This window comes from Thermobia domestica, chromosome 1, assembly GCF_964235325.1.
Source record: "Thermobia domestica chromosome 1, izTheDome1.hap1.1, whole genome shotgun sequence".
Lineage (NCBI taxonomy): Eukaryota > Metazoa > Arthropoda > Insecta > Zygentoma > Lepismatidae > Thermobia > Thermobia domestica.
In genome coordinates, this window is record NC_137454.1 from 133,208,346 (window position 1) to 133,235,149 (window position 26,804).

Consider the following 26,804-nt stretch of genomic DNA (forward strand, 5'->3'; position numbering starts at 1 on the left):
TGCGTAACAAAAAAACTGGAACCGAAACTATATCTAACGTTTCAAATTTTTTTTCAATAAAGAATAAAAGGCAACGTTTTACTATAAACCTTCCAAAATATATAAATAATAGCTTCAATTATTTTTGTCACTCAAAAAACTGGTGGGGTCTAGGCTATATCCACCACTGAATTGCATATCTGTCTCATAAAGTCATCAGATATGTCCATCCTGGTATAAATTAAACTCCATTTCAACCTGACACGAAGAATTTCCAAATATCTTTTCTTAGTGGTACCTTCCGTCAGAGAGTCCAAATTTTAAGTCTCTAGTTTAAGAAGCTTTGGCTTCGACGTTAATCAGCCAGTCACGACTTCTTTCATATATATATAGAGATCAGTTCTCGAATGGTGAAATATGGGATTTTAAACAGAAACGTTTACAAACCTAATTATTATTATTACTATTACTATATTGCCGTCTTGCTCATATCCTTACTAGCATATACTATAGGTATATAAGATGTACTATTTATCTTGAAACATTGTAACTTGTAAAGTAATAAATATAAAATATTGAAAGTTTATACGATGAGATATCCTCAGTCAGATATGTTTAATACACTCTACTGTAATGCGCCGCTCTTTCATACCTGCACCGCATTACAATGCATTATAGTTGGTAGGTGGCGATTAGAATTCTGATTTGCACCTCATGATTTAAATTTAAAGGAAAATTAAATTTTTCGAAACGGATGTATATATATATACAGGGGGCGCCGCAAACTGAGATTACGAACTATGCCGAACACCGTGTGACGTCATGAGGTAAGCACAGCCAAGCCAGTGATGCCAGGTTGTGGGAAATTTCCCGTAAAATGCGAAATTCTGAGCACTGGCGGGAATTTTTCTTTAAAATAGGCTGGAAACGGGAAATGGAGACATTCTCAACTATTTTAAATACACTATAGACGAACAAATATTCCATCATATAGTGTATCAAATATTTCACGAACAAATATTCCATCATATATTGTATCAAATATTCTATCAAAGTGGAATTTGAACATTTATGATACAAAGTTGTATGCAACTTTTGGGTTGGTTACAACATTTGACACAACTGCTCTAAATTAGAACGTTCTATTTCTATCCAACATTATATCAAAGAAAACAAACGAAAATCGCTATGCGGTGGCACTAAAATTGAGTATGTGGACACGAAAAGCAATTGACATTATTTTGATGCATACTAGCAGTAATCTGTTTTGTATAACTATAAAATTAAAGAATATTAGGGCTAAGTACCACAGGCGACTTCCCAAAATTGGCGTAGATTGAGAATATTCCGTGACTTTTTTTTTAAAAAAAAAAAGCAAACATTTTTTTCACTTTTCTTGATTTAAAAGATTTCTTAAGACGTTCTGGCATGTTATTACTTTGGCGCATGCTCAGATTATTGCGTACAGATTGACAATATGCCTGTATATGATGTGTATGGAACGATCATGTGCTGTCTTGTTATATGTAGTTATTTCTTCACGAAATTAATTCGTAATGCCTTAAAAATTGTTTCTCATTGTAGGAGTTGCATTCAGGAGTGCAGATTCACTTTACGAGGACTTTCTTTAAGGGTCTTCACTTCAGCAAAATTAAACTACCGCTAATTTTAGTTTTTCTATAATGTCTTCAAAACTAATAAAAATATTCGAAAAGCAGAAACGTAGTGAACTAGACAATACAATTGTGCATGTGATACTTTCACTACAATTCCCTATCTGTTTTTGGTATGCCGCTATTTACATAACCCACAAAAACTGTTAAATCTATCTACAGTTGCAAATAGAAAGCAGATAGATGAGTTGTGATAACGGTGTCACACACAAAATCGTATTGTTTAGTTTGCTTCGTTTCTACTTTTCGGGTATTTTTATTTATTTTGAGGATATTACAGAAAAACTCTAAAATTAGCAGTAGTTTAATTACGCAATAGTGAAGACCTCTAAGGTGTAACTACGCATCGAACGAATATCATTTAAAAAGAGACTGCATGAAAAGCATCTTACGAGAGGTGGCCATTAAAAGCGAGTATGATATTTAACCGATTCAGAGCAGGAGCACAGCATGGGACCCACAAGTTAGCACAGAGTTTTGTTCCCAAGAGGCAGAGGCATCAGTAGCTGAAGGTGAGAGCCAAAATGAGGGTAGCGAAAAACACTTGATGTTGTATAAAATCAAAATAGGTTAGTGCGTAATATTTTCGCATTTCTAAATATAAATTAGAAGTTCCCTACACTGAAAAATTCCTCCGGAATTTAATATCCTACAGAACCCTCATTAATATGTACTCTCTCATTTTAACTGTAAAAGCTAACATTTGGTAACTGTTTACTAATGGGGGGCCAACACTATCGAATACTGAAAACAATGTGCCTTGCGAGACTCTAACCCGCCTTTACTCGCTAACGCTTGCTCGGCAATACTGTGTGAATTAAATGTTATTAATAGGCTTCGGATTTTTAGGTCCCAAAAAATTCAAATTAGGATTTTAAAAAGTGCATTTTAGGATTTTATAGGTTTTTAAAAACACGGTTTAGGATTTTTAGCGTTATATTACTGAAAACGGAATATTACTACACTTTAAACACTTTGTTACCTATTTCATACTTAAATGGTAACCTTAATTCAGTAAGCTTTATGCTAACCAGTCTTCTGCGTAATAAAAATAATAAAACTCTTCTTACCTTGGACTTTTTTTGATAGCTGAAATATAGTTTAACATATGTATGGCCTGTCGTACTATAGAATATGCTTAGATCAACTAAAACTAGGTGGTTAGTTGAATAGCATCACATGAAGAGGGGGAGCCATAACTCACTTAATAGAGTGCTGCATTCACATTCGGGATGTACTCCGTTTGATCTCGTCCACAGTCACCAGACAAATACTGGAATGGTACCTTTAAGTAGGCCTATTTAAACTCAAGAGAAGGTACCATTCCTTCATTTGCCTGGTATGACTGGGGGGGGGGGGAAAGGAAAACATAGATAGGATGGTCGGAGACCTAAACGCACGACTTCCCGAATGCCAAACCAACACTCTATCAAGAAAAATAACTCGCCAAGGCCCATTTTTCTTAAATCCTTTGTTGTTTAAAATTCTCATTGTAAAATGGGCTTCCTAGCTATATATGAATAATCCTAATTGTTTAAAAACATTAAAAAATAAAATTTTTAAAATAATTTATTAAACTCACCTGCTTGTCACATGCTTGGCAAAAGATGACTTTGCCATCAGTTGTGAAGTTGTTGTCCGATATTATCCATTCTCGAATTAGAGAACTTTTGGATGATTTTTGTTTCGGCATGATCTTTCCTTTTCAATTCCAATCTTCAATGTTAAGAGAACTCGTACGAATTTGATATGATCCAAGTGCAATCCCAATAAACACACTTCCTTCTCCTTTCTTACAAGGTTAGAACACTGACAGAATGTCCATTGCTGACAGGGAGAAGAGGTCAACACCATCAGCTTGAACTTTCTATCGAATGACCGCGCTCCTGTTGTTGCTTAAAAAAAAATAATAAAAAAAAAACACTTGCTGCCCCGCTTATTCACAATCGCAGCCGTAAATTACAAAGAAACATGTTGTGTGAAGGAAACCTTGTTATTGCATTGTTGAAAACTGGTTGACTAAGTGTTTGAAAGTATTTTTCAAGTTAAAAATAACTATAAAGAATCATTTAGGACGTTATAGGTTCTAAAAGCTAATTTAGGATTTTTTAGGTCCTAACCCCCCAATTAGGACATTAGGTCCTATAAAACTAATATAGCTCTACTTATAGCAACTTGAAATGTAAAGAAAACACGAATTTTTTGCATTCACTGTACAGGAATAAAATAGGTTCGAACCTAAGAATCCGGAGCCTAGTTATTAAGCTAATCTAACCGAATGTTAATAGAAAATCGCAAAAAAGTAAATTAAAAACCTCCCCCCTTCCCAAAGCTAAACAATAGCCAAACATTTTTATGACGGACTATTTATTCTTAATCAGTGCCCCAAACTTACAAAAGTTACTCGAAAATTAACTGAATTAGAAGAAATTTAAGCATCGGACTAATAAATAGAATGTAGATTCATACGTATTTACTGAACAAGAAAGGAACCATGAAAATAAGATTTATTTGGGAATGAGGGAATAGAGGAGGGAAATGAGACAGAAGTAACTGTGAATAATCATTCCATTCATTTCTACAACCTTATTCATTATAGTTACACCAGTAGGTGCCACCATAAAACTCACATATACGCAACGTTCATGTGACCTAACAACTGAATCAAGAAATATAAACAACTGAACAATGATATTCATCTTTATATTTGATCGTTTATAATGGGTGCGAAAGTTTTACCCATCTTATTTGATCAAATTATCGTCAAAGAAAAGTTTGATACAATATTTGATGGAAAAGTTTGACGATGTATAATGGGCTTTAGGTGTAAGACTCTTAACACTGAGCCCTTTTGTGATACAAATGAGCCTCAAAAATACAAAAAGACTTGAAAAATCAAGTTAATGTAAAGCAATTCCAAAATTCCCTGCTTTTCGCTGCTTTTTTGGTGACGGAACAGGCAATGTGCTGCAACACAAAAATCGTTAGGCCAAAACAACTGAATTAATTCTGGCTTTCCTAAACATAGAATTCTCTTCCAAACCATAAAGAACGACATAGTGTTCGTTACAAAAATGTGTACACAGTATTTTTTTAAAATTTGTTTACCTTATCATGCATAACTATAAATAATACCTTTTTATACTACAAGAATGAATTCCATTGTACATCATAGTCCGTCTAAAGCGGTATTTTTTTTAAAATTGTTCACTACTAGGTAAAAACTATATCTATTTAGGTTAGCGGAAAATTTTGCATCACATCGGGAAATTTTGTGGCTTTGGACGGGAATTTTGCTGTTAAAAGACTGGCATCACTGAGCGAAGAAAATACTCGCGTCTGCTTACCCGGTGACGTCACACATCCAACGATTGGGCTGGCGCAACCTGTAGTGTATATACGAACCTTGTATATATATAAAAATAATATTGGAAGTTACATATTGAAAGAGAAATAATTTTTAAAAAGCTAACACTATTTGTAAAAGGTCAAGCAATCCTCTGTATATGGAGTTTAAGAACTAAAAAAAGGTAAAATTAGAAAGTTGATTAACTGTTTTCATTGGTGATAAAGTACATTAAATAATAATGGATTGCCAAGTTAAAATACATTCGGGAGAGGCTTTCTTTCTCTCTCCCTATCAAATTTACCACCATAAATAAATGACGTAGTAAATAATATAAATAGAGATCACTTTCTTCAAAATTCCAAGTTTACAATGAAATATATTTTATAGTTTCAAATCTTCAATCTGATAGAAATATAATATATATACGTATACAAAAAATGTGACTGAATATAAACATAAAAAACGCAAGAAATACAGCAATTTACCTGATACCTGAAAAATAAATATAATAAAGATATAGATATTTAATTAATATTATAGAAAGAAGATAGATGAATATAAAATAAATATATAAATAGGTAATAAGAGAAAAGAGATATGAATAAAGGATATATACAAGTATAAAATACGTATATATCTATATTATAAAATTGAAAGTGACTATGTTTGTGACTCTTAATCTCTTGAACCGACCGACCGATCTCGATCAAATTTCCAGTTCGCGGTTCTGGCCTGGGAGTGTTTTTAGCTATTTACTTTGACGGTAGAACTTAGGGGAGGGCGGACAGAAAAAATGAGCAAAAGTTAATAACTCTTGAACCACACGACCGATCTTGATCAAATTTTCAATGTGGATGAGGTTCGAGACTGGCATGATTTTTATCATTTCACTATGACGAAACAAGGTAGGGGAGGGGGAGATATACAAAAATCAACAAATATAAAAATAAAAGTGACCATGTTCGTGAATTAATTACTTTTGAACCACCCGATCGATCTAAATCAAATTTTCATGAAATTCAAACCTGGGAAGTTTTTTGTCATTTCATTTTAACAGTAGATCTTAGGGGAGGGGAAGAGGAGGAGGGGAAATATATGAAAATGAATAAAACTTAATAATTCTTGAACCACCAAACCGATCTCGATCAAACTTTCAATATAGATAAGGTTCGGGCCTGGAATGTTTCCTTCACTTCACTTTTACAGTGCAACGAAGGAGAAGAGGAGGGGAGAGATATATTTAAAAAAGTAAAAATAAAAGTGACTGTCTTTGTGACTTCATCACGTTTAAACCACCCGACCGATCTTAACCAAATTTTCAACATAGATGAGGTTCGTACATGAGGTGTTTTTTTTTTTTATATATATAATATCACTTTAACGGTAAATCTTAGAGCAGCGGGAGGGGAGGGGCAAAATCTATAAAAATAAATAAAACTTAATAACTCTTGAACCACCAAACCGATCTCGATCAAACTTTCAACATAGATCAGGTTTGGGCCTGGAATATTTTCTTCATTTCACTTTTACAGTGCAACGAAGGGGAGGGGGAGCGGGAGATATATGTAAAAAAAAAAAAGTAAAAATAAAAGTGACTGTCTTTGTGACTTCATCACGTTTAAACCACCCGACCGATCTTAACCAAATTTTCAACATAGATGAGGTTCATACATGAGGTGTTTTTTTTTTTTTATCATATCACTTTAACGGTAGATCTTAGGAGAGGGGAGGGGCAAATCTATAAAAATAAATAAAACTTAATAATTCTTGAACCACCCAACTGATCTCTATCAAATTTTCAACATAGATGACGTTGAGGCTTGGGATAATCTTCATCATTTAACTTTGACGGCGCAACGTAGGGTAGGAGGAGGGGGAGGCGGAGATATATGAAAAAAATAGCAATGGAAGTGACTGTCTATGTGACTTTACTCTTGAACCACCTGACCAATCTCGATCAAATTTTCAACAGAGATGAGGTTCGAGCCTGGGATGGTATTCATTTATTCACTTTGACGATATAACTTAGGGGTGGAGGTAGGATGGGGAGATGTATAAAAATAAATAAAATTTAATAGCTCTTAAACCACCGGACCGATCTCCATCAAATTTTCAACCTAGATGAAGTTCGAACATGAGATGATTTGTGTCATATCACTTTGACGATGTAACTTAAAGGAGGGGAAAGACATTTACAAATGATCGAAAATGACCGATATTAGTGTTGAATCTATAGTTTATGAGGTCGCTAAGATAAACACTGACAGTTCTGATGCCACTTAAATCCAAATTAAGCCCCACCACAAAGATTGTGGGAGGGGATATATATATATATATATATATATATATATATATATATATATATATATATATATATATATATATATATATATATATATATATATATATATATTGTCAAAATGACCAATATCTGTGACTTTTCGGGGTCGCTGAGATGAACAAGTACACTTCTGATGTCGTGACGCGCAACATGGGAAGGAGAGGGGATATATAAAAGTAATCGAAAATGACCAATATCAAAGAGCGCTTTAGTAATAGCAAAAAGTGAGTGACTAACGAAACATATTACTGTTTTTTTTTTTTAATTTAACCCAGAGAAGCGGGTAATTAATGCTAGTTAATTATAAAAGGAAAAATTGAATACTTACTACTTAGTACCGTACTGGATCTGAAGGGTGCGACGTGTAATTATTCGTTGGAGCCGAAAGAAAAAAGAGAAATCATTAAAATATACTTATATACGCGTATACATGTATAAGTAAAAGTAAATAAAAGAATAGCAAGATATCGTTATTACTGAAGCCAACTAAGTTACTACAATATAACCTAACCTGACTAAAAGTTATTCGACGAAGTTTATATGTATTGTAAATATAAGCAGTTTAATTGTATCATTGTATTGGAGTTGATTATATCAGTCTGCAAGAAAAGAATATTGAAATTTGAACAAATTGATGACAAGCCAGATAAAATCCAAAATGTTCTTACCTAGTTGTTGTATTATATAATATATGTTCATGTAGTAAATATGTTCCAGTGAAATTTTAGTTAATACGTTTTAGTTTCTTTACTCTATGGTAAATTGATATTTAGATATTCCAATAGATTTTACGTCAAGGTTTCATGTTCTCTTACCTTGCATTGTGAAATTTAGATTCCCGGTACGTAACATCCATCTCTACCATGAACCTATACTTTTCCTTGGACAAAGAAGGAAAACATCGGCGACTCTGCTACTGGGCCATAGGCTCAGATTTTCGAGTGTGAGAATGGAACATTTTCTCGTAGAGGATTCTGCGCCTATAATTTCTTATGCTAGCTCCTGACTCATTGCACATTCGATGCTGTTTTATGTTGCCTATCTTGCTGATGAGTAAAGGATCCTAATACAACATCTCTAAAGTCGTCAGCAGCAAGAAAACACTGGAACAGTTAATGACGTCTGGGAATGGAGGGCGTTAGTGAGAATTAGCTCATTACAGTACAATACCACAAGATTAACAACATTGATAACAAAATATCATGTATTTTTTCTCAAATGCATTACGTCCGATTTTACATATTTCAAATCCTTTTAAATCTACAAAAACTTAAAAGTATTGAAGGATTCTATAGCCATAATAATATAAATGAGAAGGATGGTGTCGTGTATATCCAAAGCACCTTAGTATCGAGTACTATGATCGTGAGTGATATAACGTATTTCGAATAAACAAGGAGAGAATTACAGGGGTTTGAAAATTCTACTTTAAGCTTTATTTACAAAAAATGCCTAGATAAGTTTCACATCCATATGTAGATAGTTTTCAATGGATTTAAAAAAGATCATAATGTCGTCTTTCAACCAATTGATGTCTCATACCGTTCCGGAGAACTTACAAATATTGATAACATTTGACAAATTTCTTCAAGGTATGTAATTAAAAGAACTTTTAATTATCACTATCAAAAATTTGAATCTTACATTATAGAAGGAAAGAGAAAGCAATCACTATAGAAACTTTAACGTATTTTGCACTGACACTAAATTATATTTATTCAAGTCTAGTTCATCCTCTTAGAAGTAGACAGTTCAAGTTCAATGCTAGTTCGCTGTTTAATTATTATGATATCTTATTATTCGTAAACAAAGTTCGAAAGAATAACCAAGAATAAGAATTAATTTGCTTCAGATATGATTAGAATTTTTAGAACATTCTTCAAAGGGATTCTTTAATAAAAGTTTATTGTAGAAAATACATCATCATCATGGCAGGTAACTAGCTCCAAACTGAAAAGTTACCATGCAAGATAGTCCTCAGCAAGCCTCTTCTTCTTTCGCATAATAATTATCTGTTTAATTATTATCTATCAATTGTAGGCTCTCTCTTCCCCTTTCTTTTAATTTCTACCGCACATTCTGACTAGTCTCATTTCCTTCTCAGACAATGTCCCAACCAGTTTTTTTTTTTTTAATTACGTTCATTTTTATTTCATTTATCCCCATCTGCAGTATTTCTAACATTTCTGTATTGTTTTCCCGTTCGACTCACCTAACTTCCTTTATTCATCTCCCCAGATTTAGAATATATCCCGTCTCTTTTTCGATGCTTTAGTGTGGTCAGTTTTTCTGCCCCATAAAATTCAGTACTTCAAACTAAACATTTTATGTGTCTTCTATGCTACTCTTTAGTGAAATACATATAAAAGGGATTTTTCTTTTTAAATATTTCTTCCGCTACTATTATCCTTGTTTTATTTCATATTCACATTTTATGTCTTTACTGATAATAAATACTATCCAGGTTTTGAAAAATACTCACTTGTTCTACTTTCTCCCTTCCTACTTCGTATGTTTGATACCGACCGCTTCGTTCCAATCACCTCTTTCTTCTTTTTATTTCATTTCCTTCGCAGCTTTTCCTCGAATCTTTTTCATTTTATTAATTTTCTTTTTATATTCGCAACAAGCGTCATATCATCTGCAAAACTTATACTTCATAATCTTTCTATCTCCTATCAAAATACCGTCTTCCTTGTATAATTTCTTCACTACCTCTTCAAGGTAGATATTAAATAATGTTCATGATAAGTAGCATCCCTGTGGAAAATTTCTTCTTCTCTGCCACTTCTATTTTTACCCTGAGTTGGTTTGTACCTTAGCAAAGTTTCTTATCAAGGTTCGATCCTTTTATTGCAATCCCACTTTCTTTAGTCGCAATTCACCTAGTGAAAAGCCTTTTCTAAATCAATATGCATAATATTCACCTCCTTTAATTTTCCCATAAATCTTCAATCGAATTATAAATCTTAATAAGCCATTAGCACAGCTTATGTCCTTACTCTTCCTAAACTCAAATTGTTCCTTCTTCACAGTAACGGAAACTACAGGTATTTATTAAAAATGGATTCAGACAAATGATTTCTTCGAATTACAAACATTGCTAGGTCTATTTTCTACGTGTAAATTAGTTCAGGGAAATAGCTTATATAATGAAAAAGAGAAAAAAACATACTTTGCAAATCACTCTTAACTGATATTGTTATGTGTTTTATACATACTGTAACTATACATAGACGAAAAAAGGTTTTATAAAAATAAATATTAACAGACAGAGAGAGAGTTGAAAGTGTCTCTGATTGGTTGATAGTCTGTGATTGTCACGAGTGGTTGCATAAACAAACAAAGAATTCTCCAACTGTCAACAATGTACTTTAGAAACAATCTCCATCGATTAAAAGCGTTAAAACAACTGCTATCATTAAAAGCATTAAGCAAACACAGATAAATGTATAACTAGCAATTTAATTCGTTATCACTCACACAGAGTGTCAATACGTCAGTTGAGTATAGCAGGAAATAAAAAATTATATGTTGAAAATTGTTTTAAGGGGGGAGTGAGGCAGTAGTTAGTTTTGAATTTAAATATACACAGTATTTACTGTACGTAGGAGGTGGAAACATGGATGCAAAGTAAACATGAGTTCATGTGAAACATTTTCCGCTCCAAACTTTTCTCTCAACTCTGTAGCTTCTGGCAAAAATTATGTATCTTTTCCTCTTATGAAAGGAAAATATAATATATACAAACATCAAAACAGTTTAGTTTAGGAAAGAAAACGTCAATTATTTTTCTGATATTTTCTGTCTCAATAATCAAAGAAGTCTGTAGAAATCATTTATCTATGTCTCATAAGTCTCCAATCAAAGTTAAAGTTACTTTTTTTTTATCGAACCAAGTATATATGGTTGTTATAATCCTAATAAAGGATAATACACAATAGGTAAAGTAAGAAAGAAACAATTCTGCGTACGCTTGTTCTCACACAAAATTAGAATGTTATTTCTTACCATACGCCTCGCTTTGACGGGGACAGCCACGATTTGTGGGCTCTTCTTCCGGATTCCCTCCAGTTTATATCTTGTCCCTATTTTCAATCATAACCAGTGTCCATAGGCTTCCTTAACAAAATTTCCCTCAACTGATTTTAAATTTTCCCTTTTCATATTAAATTCTCTCTAGTTCATTGAGTGTCCAATTACTATGACAGAAGTTTTGTGATAATATAAATTGAACTATATTGAAGGAAGTGCCAATCCCATTTGTTTTAATCACTTGCTTTTTGCTTCTATATTTTTACTAGCCATGAGCGCAAGAGTCTTGGTCTTGCAGTTTTTGCAAGAGTCTTATATGCAAGACCAAGACCAAGAACAGGAATCCCGATGCAAGACCAAGACCAAGGGATGCAAGACCAAGACCATACCTGCAAGACCAATTCAAGACCAAGAGTCTTGCACAAGTACCGGTACTACAGTACTTGAATTCTTTTATAGAATGTAAAAAGGGGGGAAAACATTACATCTTTCACTTGAATTTTTTAGTTTTACTAAAAATGCCGGTGGAGTGAATGTGTTTCCAATAGTTTATGCAATCGGTGTGAGTCGATCTGCCCTGTAGCATATACATGTTTCCTGAATCGGTTGTTCTCGTTTTCGGTAGTTATTTCTCGTTTTAAAGCCACACAGGTGTCATTCTAATCAAAGCTTGCTGCACATAAAGAAACGTGTCATTGGTGCTAGATTACAATGCATTCCTGTGTTTTTTAAACAATGAGGATTACTTATCGGGAAATCAGACACTATTCTACAGGTGTGTTATCTGGAGAAAAACTTAAACCTTTAACCTTCGAGCTGGTAAAGTTTGTCGGCTTGCCCTGGGATAAATATAGGAAAAGAGGGATTTGCTTTTCACCCTTCAGTTGATTTGCCTCAGGTAGACTGCTGACGAAACGCCACAAACGTCCAATAAGAAGAAATTTGCAAAATAAAAAACGCAAGTGGCGAGCGCAGTAAGTAAAAGTCGTGTACTTCGAAGTTGTTGTGGGATGCAAACTATGCAAAAAAAATTAAAAATTGGAGAATAAAGTGGCAATAAAAATGAAAAACGGAAACACTTCAGGAGTGAAAAATACAACTTTTATCAGTGCATAAGAACGAAGCGCAGAAACTATTTTCGTTAAAGCATCAGGAAACTCGATATATTCCAGATTTCTTCAAACCTGGTTTGATTATAATCAATAATATATTAATTTTCTCTCTCTTTTTGGTCAATATTGCTGATCATCGTCATCATCATCATCATAGCTATTCTACCATTATTGGTAGGTCACTTGCTGCAACTAAGAAGCTTCGATGTATAGTGGTTCTCAGGTAGTCTCTTCGTCTTCTGCCCCGCAAACATCTGCCCTGCAAATTTCTATAAGTATACAACTCTCATCACCGAAGCAGTAACCGAAGGAAAACAAGAACGTCCTGGATAGTCTCCCTTCTTATAATCATAACCGCTACGTCCGAGCAAATATTATTACATCAAGCTTACGAAACGAGATTAACACACAAAAAAAATGCATATTTCTATATATTAACTCTTAACCGTATATAAAAAACCTAACAGCTCTTTTCAGAACTCCTCCTAACTTTTTTTTTTTTTTTTTTTTTTTTTTTTTTACTCTGCAAATTTCTGTCAACTTCATCTAGAAACACAGTGTAGCAAAATCTGAACCTATGGAAACAGTATGGACTCTGATGGTGAAGACAACTCCATACATTACGAAAAATATCAGAAAATCATAAGCACCTAAAAGTGCCATTTCCATAAACGGTCAAGATGTCATAGGAACTTGAATCACCTCCAGTTTACCAGCTCTACCGGTCAACCTCCTATCTGTCATCCTACACAACAAGAATGTTCTCAATCAGGTAATCCTGGCATGAATACTTCGTTTTTTAACGATTTCCATGATATCCTACGCTTAATAGGTAAAATACTGATACCTAGATGCAGGCCCGTAGCCAACCCAAAAATTTAGGGGGAGGCCGGTAGAAGTTAGGGGGGCCGACCCAATCACATTATACTTCATCACCATATTATAGTTCATTTGCAAGCCTACCGTGAAACTTTTAGGGGGGCCAGCCAAAGTATAGGGATGACCCGGCCCCCTAGCCCCCCCTCCGTGGATACAGGCCTGAATAGATGTTCCTCTCTTCCCGGTTGGAAGAGTAAATAAATGATATGCAGATGGTGCTGATGATAGATACTTCTTTATCAATAGAAGAAGTGAAAAATAAAATTCCTACCAAAGTGTCCTGAGTTGGAAGATTTACTTTGCAACAAATTACCCAGATTTGAATAGAAGAAATAAGATAACAAACTTACAAATTTATTACAAATTTATAAATTCCTATAATACATACAATATATTCAGGAAAGAAAATAAAAAAGCCTTCTTTTATAGCCCTAATTTAAATTTGACTGTCTAAAAGAAAAGATTGAGAGATAGATTCAGTCACAGTTAAATATATGAATAGTATTAGACAAGGGCACCGATTTCTCTGTAAATTTGGGAGGGCCCACTCAGACGCAGAAGGTATATATATATATATATATATATATATATATATATATATATATATATATATATATATATATATATATATATATATATATATATATATATATATATATATGAGGATGTTGTATTCAAAGTTGCATTGAAGACAAGTTGCATTCAAGTTATGCCAAATATTGTATATTCATAAATGTACTAGGTGGGCCAACAAGAGATTTGGGGGGGGGCCAGGATCGGCGCCCTTGGTATTAGATAAGAAATTATTTCATTTCCTCCGAAGTGTGTTCTGTTAACAAGAGGAATTGAGTGATCTAAAGACAACTACATTTTCAAATCGAAAGTTTTAAGTACCCTTACGTCATATCAGACATTTCACTGCGGTATATAAGCTCTCATCAAATATATTGTAATTTCCAATTTATATGATGACTAGCCTTTGGCCAGCCTTTATATATATATATACGATCACCTTACTAAACTGCATCCCACATCATGAAACTTGTATCGGTCTATTTCACCACAGGTGGTAAAATTAAGGGGAAATTTGCACTTTGATCACTTTGAAAGTGATATGTTGATCACTTTCATAATCACTGTCAACCGCTGACCGAGAGCTGTGGTTTTGGTAGTGGTTTTTACTATGAGTCAACTCAGTTCCGCAGTATACAAATACTACTGAATTGTTTGTGCTGATCAACCTTGGCTGAGATATCATTGGCACATTTGGATGGTTGGATCCTTGTACTAAGAGACAGTTGTTCCTGATCGGCCTGATCTTGTGTCTACGTATGTCTTTCCACCCGGTTAGAACTGCGCTGTATTATTGCTAACGGTTGTTAACAATACAGGTAATACAGCATTGATAGTTCGCTGACCTCTGCTATATTCCAAATTCCCAATTATGCAATCTCGGGTAACTTCGTCAGGTCTTCACAGTGTTGTACTGCATGCTTACACCACCACCTTAACCACGCTCATCCAACGTTTGCATACGTTTGGTGTTTCTACAAAAAAAAAAAAATCTTCTGACGTAACTCTCGACTCCACATTCAGACACAAGTCACTAAATCAATTTTTATCTGTGAGTGAAAAATGTTCCGAGCTGGTCACAAAGCTTTGAAATTATTAGTGACTTATACAACTATGCATTTTAATGTGAATCAACTTACTCTGTTGTCCGTTCAAATAAGGCAAAATAGTAAAAGAAAAATAACTGACGGGGCGTTGAAGCTCCTCTACATCTTTTAGTTTCAACTTTGGATCCACAAGTCGACAAGATTTTGACAAATAAACCGCAGGGAATGTTGCACTGCGTCCATAATAATGACTTTTTAGAGTAGACTGACTGAACCTGCGCTCTCTACACAGCACATCATTCAAATACGAGCATGAATCTCTTTGTCATTCCTCACAACATGCGTACGTGCTCTTTACAAACACAAGTAAAGGACGTCTCGACAAAAATCGGCAAGGGGTCTAAAGAGGAGATTTCTTCGATTATTTTTTCAATATCTCGCACCATTTGCAAGGTTTGAGACTACTTTCGATTGGAGTTTCTAATTCATGTATGATCAGTGTTTTCTTTCTTCTTGCATGCAATATGTAAGAAGCAAATACATCACACAAATAATTAAGTATATTGTCAGTGATACATGGTGTTCATTGGGCAAAACATTCCAAAGAATAAAGATTCATCTTACAGTAGATGAATGATTATCCTTCATTTTTCATTATCATTTGGCCATGAAACAAACAACTGAGAGATATACTAACTCCGTATACAAATGTGTGGTGTTGGAATGTATAACTCGTAGGATATGATGATTTACTTTTTAAAATTTCAATACTTCCAGTGTACGACCAAAAATGTAATAAAGAAATAACAGCCAGTTTTAAATATCCAATTAGAACTGAACAATCTACATAGAATTTGCAATCTGTCAGTAAAAACGGTATCTTTCTAGGTCTTGTAGCTTCCGAAATATCGTTGTTAAAATAATTGGCCACAAACATATAAACTTTTCTTGATCACAAACATATAAACCTAGCATTTTAATATATAGATACGTAAATTAACTACTTCTGTGATTGTAAAATTTCAAACTCAAAAATAAGATACAATATTGCGACTCTAAAATTTGAAATTTTTAAATTCTTAGTTCAATAGGCTAATAAATAATGCTAATAATAAATACCAGAATTAAATATCTAAATGGAGTGTAGTACTTCCTCCGTTGTCGGTCTTCAACATTTATAGCTGTCTTCTGTCGGTCCGTGAAAATCACTGTCGAAAACCACTGATTTAGACAAAGTACACAATGTCAACTGTAGAAATAAAAAAAAAAAAAAGGAGACAAAACTAGAAGGTAAATGAAAAGTTGTAGGTATCTGCAAAATATTGTTAGTGAATAACTGAAATGTGAACTGGAAATAAGTACAAAGACAGGAATAGCAAAATAATCATTTCTAGGAAAAGTACTTCTTTTTGTATGTGTGTCGAGCGTGGGCAAGTATAAAGCAGAAACGTTGACATTACAACTAGAAACACTTACCTGCCTATATTGACAAGTTGAAGAAAATTATCAAGTGATGGAACAAAAACAAATTAAGGAAATGTAGGAAAATAAGGAATAATTCTAAAGATTGTTAGTAATGGACATAACAAACGGCAAAGGAGGAAAGAAAGTAAGGAAATTCCAACAGAAAAGGACAATCATTATGACAAAACTAATAAACTTAAGTAATGCCTGCAACCTCTTAATTTTGCGGCATGCGACCCACCAGTAATGACCAGGATATTTACGATGACGATGATGTAAAAGTTTAATTAACGACTAATTAATGTTTGTCTGCCAAAGTGTTATGATATGATAGTAGTATCTAATGTTGACAGAACATATTACATTTGTTTACAAAAAGTTTCAGCATAACACAAACGCTATGTCAAGTATCGTACAGTATATGAAATATTTGAACAAACATTGTACAGCTAACTATAGTATATATTTACTTTTCAAACTCATACGTTAAATATACCAATATATATATAATCACAATATTGTGCAATCTGACGTTAAATCAAAACGTTTCATTATTAAAGACAAATTATATATTGTAGTTTTATAATTAGACTGATTACCTTGTTTCCTTTGGCAAATATCTAAAAAATACTCTTATGTTTTTAAATATCGCTTTGATGAACACAACGAGAGCTTGAAGTAAGCAAGCAGAGCATGGGTGAAAAGGTCGCGGGGATAATTGGGGACCTAGCGGCATGCCCCTAGCCACAGTAATTTGAACAAGCTATTTACAAAAACACAGGTGCATGGGCTTCCGTAATTGCATTTCTTCCGTTGTTTTGTTATTATTAGTATTATTGTTGTATTTTTTTCGAGTGGTGGTTTACATTACATCATACGCCAATGTAGAGTAGGTTTATTTTTGTTTAGGGAATGAGTGGGGAACAGGTGTGCTGTGTATGAGTGTTTTTTTTCTGTTTGTTTTTAAATGTATGTATATATATTCATGAAAATGCAGAGTTAAAATTTTCCAATTAGGTGCTTGAGGAAAGGGGGAGAGAGAGAGAGAAAAAAACAAGTCTTTTTTGTTTTATGTTACCATCCGAATTGTTTGTTTGACCTTCCTGAAAACAAAATAGTGTGGAACGAATGGGGAAGGGAAGAGGATGGTTAACGGTACAAATGCTAATTTATTCCATTTTTACCTGACGGTAGATGGGTTAGTGAAGGCTGAGGGAATTCATGAGATCAACAGATAAATTTTAACTGAAAGAAAGAAAGCAAAAAAAATATTTTTTTTCGGTTCTCTGTTGACACCTTCCTATTTATTCTTCTGTCGGGGTTAATAGTTTAGGAAGAGCAATATAGATTGGTGGAAAGTGTTGGGAAGGTGACAAAGAGGTGAATTATCGGACATTTTGTTGTTGAGTTTTTTAGTCTGATAATGATTTTTATTTTTGCAATACATATGTCTAGTTACAAGTTAAGTGGCGGTTTTAAGACGGAGAAGCGTCAAGATGGTGGAACTACTGAATGGAATGGATTAAATGCTAGACAATATTTTTCGTTTATTTAGTTTTTTACAAGTCTTGATTTTACTATTCTATTTTAACAACGCTTAAGAACTTACAAAAATGTTTCACAAAAACTATAAACACAATTAATTACAGGTCTAACATAACTTTTATGGCACACACTGTTCCTTACGTTTATTTCACAGTTCTTTCACTATTTTGATATTTCCTTTTCCAGTATCTTTCTCCTTATGTTTCTTTACATTTCGTTAATCAGTTTATTTTTTTTTTCTAATCTGTGTAAATGCTGCAAAATGATAGGTCTATCTTATATTAGACTAATACTTATTGGTTATTTTTTTATTGGTAGTTTTATGACAACTTTGAAATAAATAATCTTTTACTGGGCTTGTTTGCCTATAGTAAACTTACGTCGTAAGTTATTTTCATTGAAGAAACGTATATATAGGGTGTTTCCGTGAACCCCGTGCTGTGCAAAACTCACTGTCACAGGGATGAAAGATGATGTCATAAGAAGCAATTTAAGGATAGGAACGAGTGTCCGAAAATGCGTCGGTATGAAGATAGGGGCCGCCGACAATTTGTCGCAACGGTGTAAAAATGATCATAACTCTAGAAGGAAATGTCGGATTAAGGTTTGGTCAAAGGCAGTGTGCATTATGTTTTACCTACAGATTTCATTAATGTTGGAATGGATTGAAAGCAGGGGCGGCACAAGGGTAGTCCCCAAATAAACATAGGATATTTCGAACATCTGCAACAAACATACGACGAAAAATTGGTAGCTGTGTTCATTACAAATGTTTTGGATAGTCATGATACCACTAGCTTAATTATGAGCTGCACACAGTAGTATGCTGTGAAAGAAAGAGGTACGTACGTGATGGTGACTGTGTACGTGGGAAAGATTGAGAGGGAGGGTGGGCATGCATAAAAGAAGGAATCTGAGGTGAGGAACTACTACTAGCACATGCGGCAGTACAATAATTACACGGTAGGACTGTGAAAGAAAGACTAGCAGGACGACCCGTGCAGACGAACACAAATGATTCTGGGAAGCTGGTTCGGTACAGGACGTCATACGTGTGCAGGGAACGTAAAATGAGACAACAAAGAAAGATGGCTGCGATATCCCTTGGGTATCGTACAGAAAGAAAGCCAATACGTTGGCACACAGCACAGAACAAAGCTATTAGACACTGCTCGTAAGACAGAGCCAAATAAAATCTAGCGTGCAAACATAGTAAATGTACTGTACATAAAACATAGAGACTGTACTTACTATGTGCAGTTTCACAGTAGATGTTCAAAATGACGTCCTCTGGCGTCGATGCATGCATAACAGCGTCGGAGGAAGCTTTGTCGTACACGCGCAAATATCTCTCTAGTTGTTCGGATGATATCACTGGCAGCGAGGATGCGTGCCAGGAGGTGCTGTCCACTGTGTATAGGAGTTTCGTAGACAAGGCTTTCCATGTAGCCTCACAAGAAGAAATCAGGTGGGGTAAGGTCCGGCGAACGAGTGCCATTAAACAGGGCCCTCTCGTTCGATCCATCTATCTGGGAATGTTTCAAGGAGATAAGTACTAGCAACAGCAGCAGAGTGGGCTAGCGCTCCGTCATGCTGAAACCACATCTGCTGTCGAACAACAAGCGGGACAGTTTCTAATAGTTCTGGAAGCGTATGCTGCAGAAACACCGCTTACACTGATGCACTTAAGCGTGGAGGAAGAAGATATGGGCCTAGTAAGTAGTCGCCAACGATGCCTACCCACATTTTCACTGGAAATTTCTCCGTACAATTGTTGCGTGAGGGTTTTCGGCGGCCCACACGTGACTATTACGACTATTAAACACACCGTCTCTGGTAAAAATAGGCTTCATCGGTGAACAATACCGAGGCATGATATTAAGTGTCGGCCACACAGCACAGCACAATCCATTCACAAAATACTACACGAGAGTCGAAATCAGCTGCACTCAAGTGTTTGCACTTTTTGTTCATGCTAGGGATGTAATTCTTGTTTATGTAGTACTTTCCACACAGTACTGTGTGCCAAACCCATGTCAACTGCTATGGCCGGAGTGCTTGTTGAAGGTTGCTAATCCGCACGCACAAGCATCTCTTCTTCAAAGGCAGGGTCCTGGTAGTTCTGTGTCCCCCGCCATCGTGAAATTGTGGTCACAACTGTCCCGTTTCCCGCAAACACTGGAAACGCGCGAGAACATGGGACGCGTGGAATGTCTGCTTTGCAGAAATCGTACACGATATAACCTCTCCGCTTCAAGGCCCTTTCCATTTGCCATTCCATACGTAAAAACCATATCTGCGAGCTCGCCAAACGCAAACTCATTGCACTGAAAAGGTAATTCATACAAACTACAACCGGACGAACACGACAATACTCTATTAACACTAACCAACTCAAAACACGCTTTATCAACAGCATTTGACGAAACACCTCACAGGCAACTGATAGCTGATGCGGTAGACACGAGAATCTTTCGAACTGCAGTAGAGAGGGCGTGCTTACATTCGTGGTTTCGTTGGTGTCGGCTGGCGCGCCGTCTACAGGCCCTTTAATTACTTGCCCTGAGTTTCTCTTGTTTCAAAAAAAATGTGTTCACAGCTATTACGTGTAAGAAAATAACTGGATCATTTGCTTTTGTCGATACATGCGTTAAACATCGTCTGTAATTTTTGTGATACATTAACAAAATTTCAAGTAGACCAACATGCAGCTAACCAGAATCATTTGTGTTCGTCTGTGCAGAGAGTTAGAGTGGGTCAGTGGTCGTGGGTCACGTAAGACAAGTTTGAGCGTAGACCGGTGGGTTGTGAGTTATTTCGATGACTCACGAGAACCTAAGTCCTTCTATGACAAACGAATCACAACAGACTAACACTAACCAGAGAAATGACGCAACCCACAATGACCCATGACCCGCCACGACAATTGACCCACTCGTACAATATTAAATTCGTGGGTCAGACTGGGTCAGTTGATTTATATGGCATGGTGAGTCAGAGTGGATCGTAGTTCACGGTGTGTGATGGGTCAGTGGGTCGTGGGTCAAGTTCTTGTTGACCCAATCCATCTCTGCGCGGTACATTTACTGCCATCCTGCTTAGGTTTTCTTTCACACTCCAACCGTGTAGTTATTGTACTGTCGCATGTGCTAGTAGTAGTTCCTCACCTCAGATTCCTTCTTTTGTGCTTGTTGTCCACTCTCCCTCTCAATCTTTCCCACGTGCACAGTCACCATCACGTACGTACCTCTTTCTTTCACAGCATACTACTGTGTGCAGCTCATAATTAAGCTAGTGGTATCATGACTATCCGAAACATTTGTAATGAACACAGCTACCAATTTCTCGTCGCATGTTTGTTGCAGATGTTCGAAATATTCTATGTTTCTTTGGGGGCTACCCTTGTGCCGCCCCTGCTTTCAATCCATTCCAACATTAATGAAATCTGTAGGTAAAAAATAATGCACACTGCCTTTGACCAAACCTTAATCCGACATTTCCTTCTCGAGTTATGGTCATTTTTGCACCGTTGCGACAAATTGTCGGCGGTCCCCATCTCCATACCGACGCATTTCCGGACACTCGTTCCTATCCTTAAATTGCTTCTTTTGATATAATCTTTCATCCCTCTGAGATTTGCACAGTATCACGGAAACACCCTGTATATATAATGAAATATCGATGAAAGTACCTAATATAGATAAAATCTAATGCAGGGTTGCCCAAAAGTAGATATACAGCCGTAGTATTGTTAACTAGTTGATGGTAACTTCTTTTCTCTTTTTCTATCTTGATCCCTGGAATGCCGGCCGGTAACTTGAATGAAAAGCAAAGAAAGAGGATTCTTAAAACTTATTGGAAAAGTGAAAATATTGAACATGTTCGTACCTTATGGGGAAACAAATTTAACACATCTACACCAACATGTTTAACAACTTATTGCATCAGGGATGAATTTGATAAAAGAGGATTAGTGAATAATGCACCAAAATCTGAACGCCCTAAGACTGCAAGGACAGAAGATAATGAAAATGCACATAATTAAAAATTTACGTTCTGTATAGATGAATGTAAAATAAATAAACAAGGGAAAATTGATTGGTTGTGGGAATTGTGGGCGTATCCTCCTTTCACTTTCTGTGTACATTTAAGTTGTTATTCTTGGACTTGTGGATTGATATTTCACAATATGTCTGATGAAGGCGATGTTACGTTGCCGAAACTCTCACACACGGGTATTATTAATATACATTTGGTGCTAAATTATGATAAACGAAAGTTGGAGGAAATCTCAAACACAATTAAAAAATATATCTCTGAAGCATTCAAAGATATTGGTGAAGTGTTTGTGTCGCAGCATTTCTAGGTAGATTTGAAGAATATTACAATTTTAATGGAGGAGATTGTGAGCATTTGCTCGACTGAAATTTGTGGTTAAAATTAAAATTTTAGTGCCACTGTATATCCAAGAAAAATTTTTAATGTAACAAATTTTAACATTTAATGCATTGAAGGTTAGGAAAAGATGGTTCATCACTTAGAATATTATACGAGGGAGTTAGGTAAGTTTCTGGCCTCACAGTGAAAACATGATACCAAGTACACAGTGACAGTATTTTATTCAACGTAGTTGGCTTGTAGGTTGATACACTTAATACAACTTAGGAATACTTGTAATATCCCTGCTCTTTACCTTTGGGTCAGCATCAGATGTCCTAATTGTGAGGTGCACACGCTTGTCAATATGTTATCTCTGGATCCAATACCTTTGAAAACCAATCACAAACCATACAACTTCAGGCCAGACAAGTAACCAAAATTTCATCTCAGGGGGGACAAGAACATGTAAACATTTCGAGACTTCTGTTTCAGGAATTTCCTTTACCGTCTGTACGTTGCGATTGGGAAGCACACACCACATAAATTCTTTATATTCCAATTTATTAACTATGTATTGGTGAAAAAAATGAACTTCTGATTTTTCTTTAAAGTATACCCATCCATGTGGATAAAGGAAAGCTCGTGCCACCTGAAAACTAGGGCCTCTTCTTGATTAAACTACCGACGCTACTAGCGCACGAAATTCGTTTCTGAATACACACTTCTGAGTACCGCTGAAAAGTTTCTTTTGATTGTATACTTAAGTTTGAACCTTCAGTGTTTAGTGTGTTTGTGATCTTGGATTTTATAAGTTACTGTGTTATTTACTTCCAAATATTAGATTTGGTAATACCTAAGGAGAGGAGCTGCGTAGCAAAGCACATCACTATAAGTGGTATTACAGTTGCTAAGAGATTACTGTGTGTGTCGAGTTTATGTTTATATAATTGTTTATACAGACTATTATGTCATTATATTGTGTTGTTGAAAAATGAGGTTACAGATTACCTTAAGTTCCTGTAATTCGGATAAACGTATTATATATAGGCTACTAAGAAATTTGAAGTGTGTAATACTTAGCAAAAGCACGAAATTCTCTACACGTAATTTGGAAGAGGGGCGCGGTGGCTCAGTGGTAGAGCGTTCACCTCTGATGCATGGGGTCCCTGGTTCGATCCCAGCTCGCGCCAAGTGAACTTTGTGGTGAACAAACACCGTGTGCATGGGTTCCATAGGGGTTCTCCCGTTTCCTCCCACTGTCTTCGTTCCACCATTTCATTCATTCCTCATCATCACCCTCTCCTTTAGCCTAGCCGGCATACCGTGGGACGTAAAACTCAAAAATTACATTCATCGTCTCTTTATTTCTGCGAAAGAAGGAATGAAGATAAGAAGACGTCCTCCATTTTTCCACATATTTTAGTTCGGGCAATGTTGGAGACAGTCAATAACCAGCGTAAGAGGCTATAACCTTACCACTGCTACGGACATTGTGGGACTAAACTCCCCACAATTCCTTTTTCTGTAAGGTCTGAAATCAATATTCTACTATATTTATCTTTTCTTTCTATGGGAAAAATAGATTACTTTTTCTTATACGAAGAGACCATATTTGAGTCTTGTAATCAAACATTTATTAATGTTCATATATATCCCCTTCGATCCCAGACCACCAACCTTTTAAAACTATCTTTCAATTGTTTGTATGCTGCATCATTGGAAATCATATTTCTCAATTTATTTTTCAGAATTCGAATTTGTTTATTGTTTTAGAAGAAAGTACTAGGTCCACGTTTGTGCACATTGGTTCAGTAACAAGCAGTTGCATACCTAAATATTTGTGAACAATTATGATACATTTTATTCCGTTTCTTGCTATACTACACCTTTCTTCTGATATTATTACATTGTTCTGACACAATAAAACAACAGCTACATTTATATACTCAAAATAGCATGAACGGAATACTATACTATTTTATTTAGTAATGTTTTCTTTACATTTTTTCTCCTTTCTTGAGAAGATAACATGACACACCAAATTGTTTGTTGTGTTTCTGAATATCGTTTTTTTTTTTTTTTTTTTTTGTGGAACAAATAAAAGCGATTTTCATCTCTACTTTTTAAAACAAAGCATATAGTCAATGTTTTCGTCCTTTTCATTCTTAGGAGAGCTAATCACAGATGTTCTAAATTTGCTTTGGGGTTCAGATATCGACGATTCAGATACTAATCCAGATTTTATGAATAATGTCTCCAGTAACTCTAGCAGTGAAGATAACAATAGCGGTGTTGGAAGAGACGAAACAGGTAAGCAATAAATTGTACTCGTTACCTATTCTAAAGAATTGAATTATCTACAAAAGTTTATTTGGCCAATCACAAGTTTGTTCATTTAGAAGATGTCGCACTATAGGGAATTAAAGTGGCCAGATTTTGAAATGGCCCTCCGTCGTTTATTTGGATTGTACACATTTTTTTTATTGGTTGAACAAAAATAGACAAAAATTGGACAAAATTCTGAGGTAGTTAAAATTCAAATTTGAACATGTCGCAGTACAACTAAATGGACCCGCCTCTGATTGGCCAAATAACCTTGTGTATATAATTCAGTTCTTTAGAACAGATAACGAGTACAATAATTTATTGCTTCCCATTTTCGTCTGTTGCAACACCGTCATCGCTACCTTCACTGCTAGAGTTACTGGAGTCATTATCCATAAAATCTAGATACTTATCTGGATCGTCGACAGGGGCGGATCCAGGGGGGCGATCGCCCCCCAGAAGAGGAAACTTTTTTATTTTATATATAAATAAAATATATAGTTTATTTTCTGACGCTCTTAAAAGTAGCTCTAAGTAGCAGTATTACAACCCACCGCCCCCCCCCCAAAGTCCCTCCTGTATCCGCCTCTGATCGTCGATATCTGAACAGTAAAGCAAATCTAGAACATCTTATGTAGTTAGCTCTCTAAGAATGAAAGGAACGAAACCATTGACTATATGCGTGCAATATTTGTTATGTCAATGATTAGCACAAATAGTAGAAAGTATTATAGTTACAAATTTTCCTATACTTTCTAATAATGCAAATGAAATAATGTTATCATTAATAATAGATATTTTACTTCTTTCAATGCATTTATAACGTGTTTCGTTTCTAACATGTACAATTTTGTAGCAAAACAAATCTAAAAAGTATACAAAAGAATATAGAGAAACAATTATCTAATATAAAACCAGTGTACAAATTGTGGACATTAAAAAATAAGTTCTCATTATTTTTTGTTCTCCAGACATAAAGCGAAGCTAATAATCGCCAACAAGTCTCTGAAATGTTAATTGTTTATCACAAAAATACCTTGATTGTAGCAATAATATATTTGAGCGAAAATGATACTTGCTTTTCCAACTTACAAGAGTCTGTGTTTCACCAACACCTGCCATATAAAAACAATTGAAAGGCAGTTGCAACTTGCACTCAAGCTTACCGAAAAAAAAAAATCAATGTGGTGTTCAGACGTCCACGCGTGTGTACGCCAGGAATTAATCGAGCAGATTAACGAAACGATCAGGAAAAATATATCAATTTGTGTGGACAAATGTTGATATAGCGACCGAAGGGTGTATATATATTAGCATCAAAGTAGCATGAAAGTTTATTTTTATTACAATTATGTATGTAACTTTCATCTCCCTATCTATGATTTTATCTATTTTCTCGTAGTTGATTTTTTTCTACTTCTTCTGTCAAGCACAAATTGGTTGATGTGTGTATTTGTATCAACTTCTACTCCCTTTGCTTCTGGTCTTATCATTATTTCCCTTCTATGCATAAATCCTACTTGAATTACTTGCACACCCTCTTACTCCTACAGCATTAAGACAACTTTCAGATTATCTGAGTAACATCCGTCGGTTCGTAATTTCCTTCACAATTACCTTCACAAACTCCTACCAAATCTTTTCTACTTTGCCATATATTTTATTTAGGATTTTCTACTTTCTTGCCATGTTACATATCCTTTAAGTTGCATTCTCCTAACCTATTACTTTTGATCTTGTTTGCAGTTTTCTCAATAGCTAAATTTCTCACTTATCCAGTAATCATTGACAAGATACTCTCCACCCCTTCCCAGAGATTCTAATAGACGAATATTTTAATTATGGAATCTTTTACTTTACGTATTGTATTACGTATTATTTTGCTCAGAGAGTATTTTTAACCGGATTTATATCTCCAAAATATTTTCAATAAATCATGTTTTTCCCCATTGAATTAGCGCACTTTATCTATGTATAAAAAATGAAAGTGACTATATTTCTGACTTCATACGTCTTAAACCACCCGACCGATCTCGATCAAATTTTCAACATAGATGAGGTTTGGGCCTGGGATGGTTTTTATCATTTCAGTTTGACGATGCA

General features: G+C 35.1%; 1 non-coding gene across 1 annotated transcript; it reads left to right on the forward strand.

Annotated features, from left to right (window-relative positions):
* Positions 1-23,494: 23,494 nt before the first annotated feature.
* Positions 23,495-23,566, forward strand: TRNAQ-CUG (transfer RNA glutamine (anticodon CUG)). Its single transcript has one exon. It is a non-coding gene; the product is annotated as a tRNA-Gln (tRNA).
* The last annotated feature ends 3,238 nt before the right edge of the window (positions 23,567-26,804 follow it).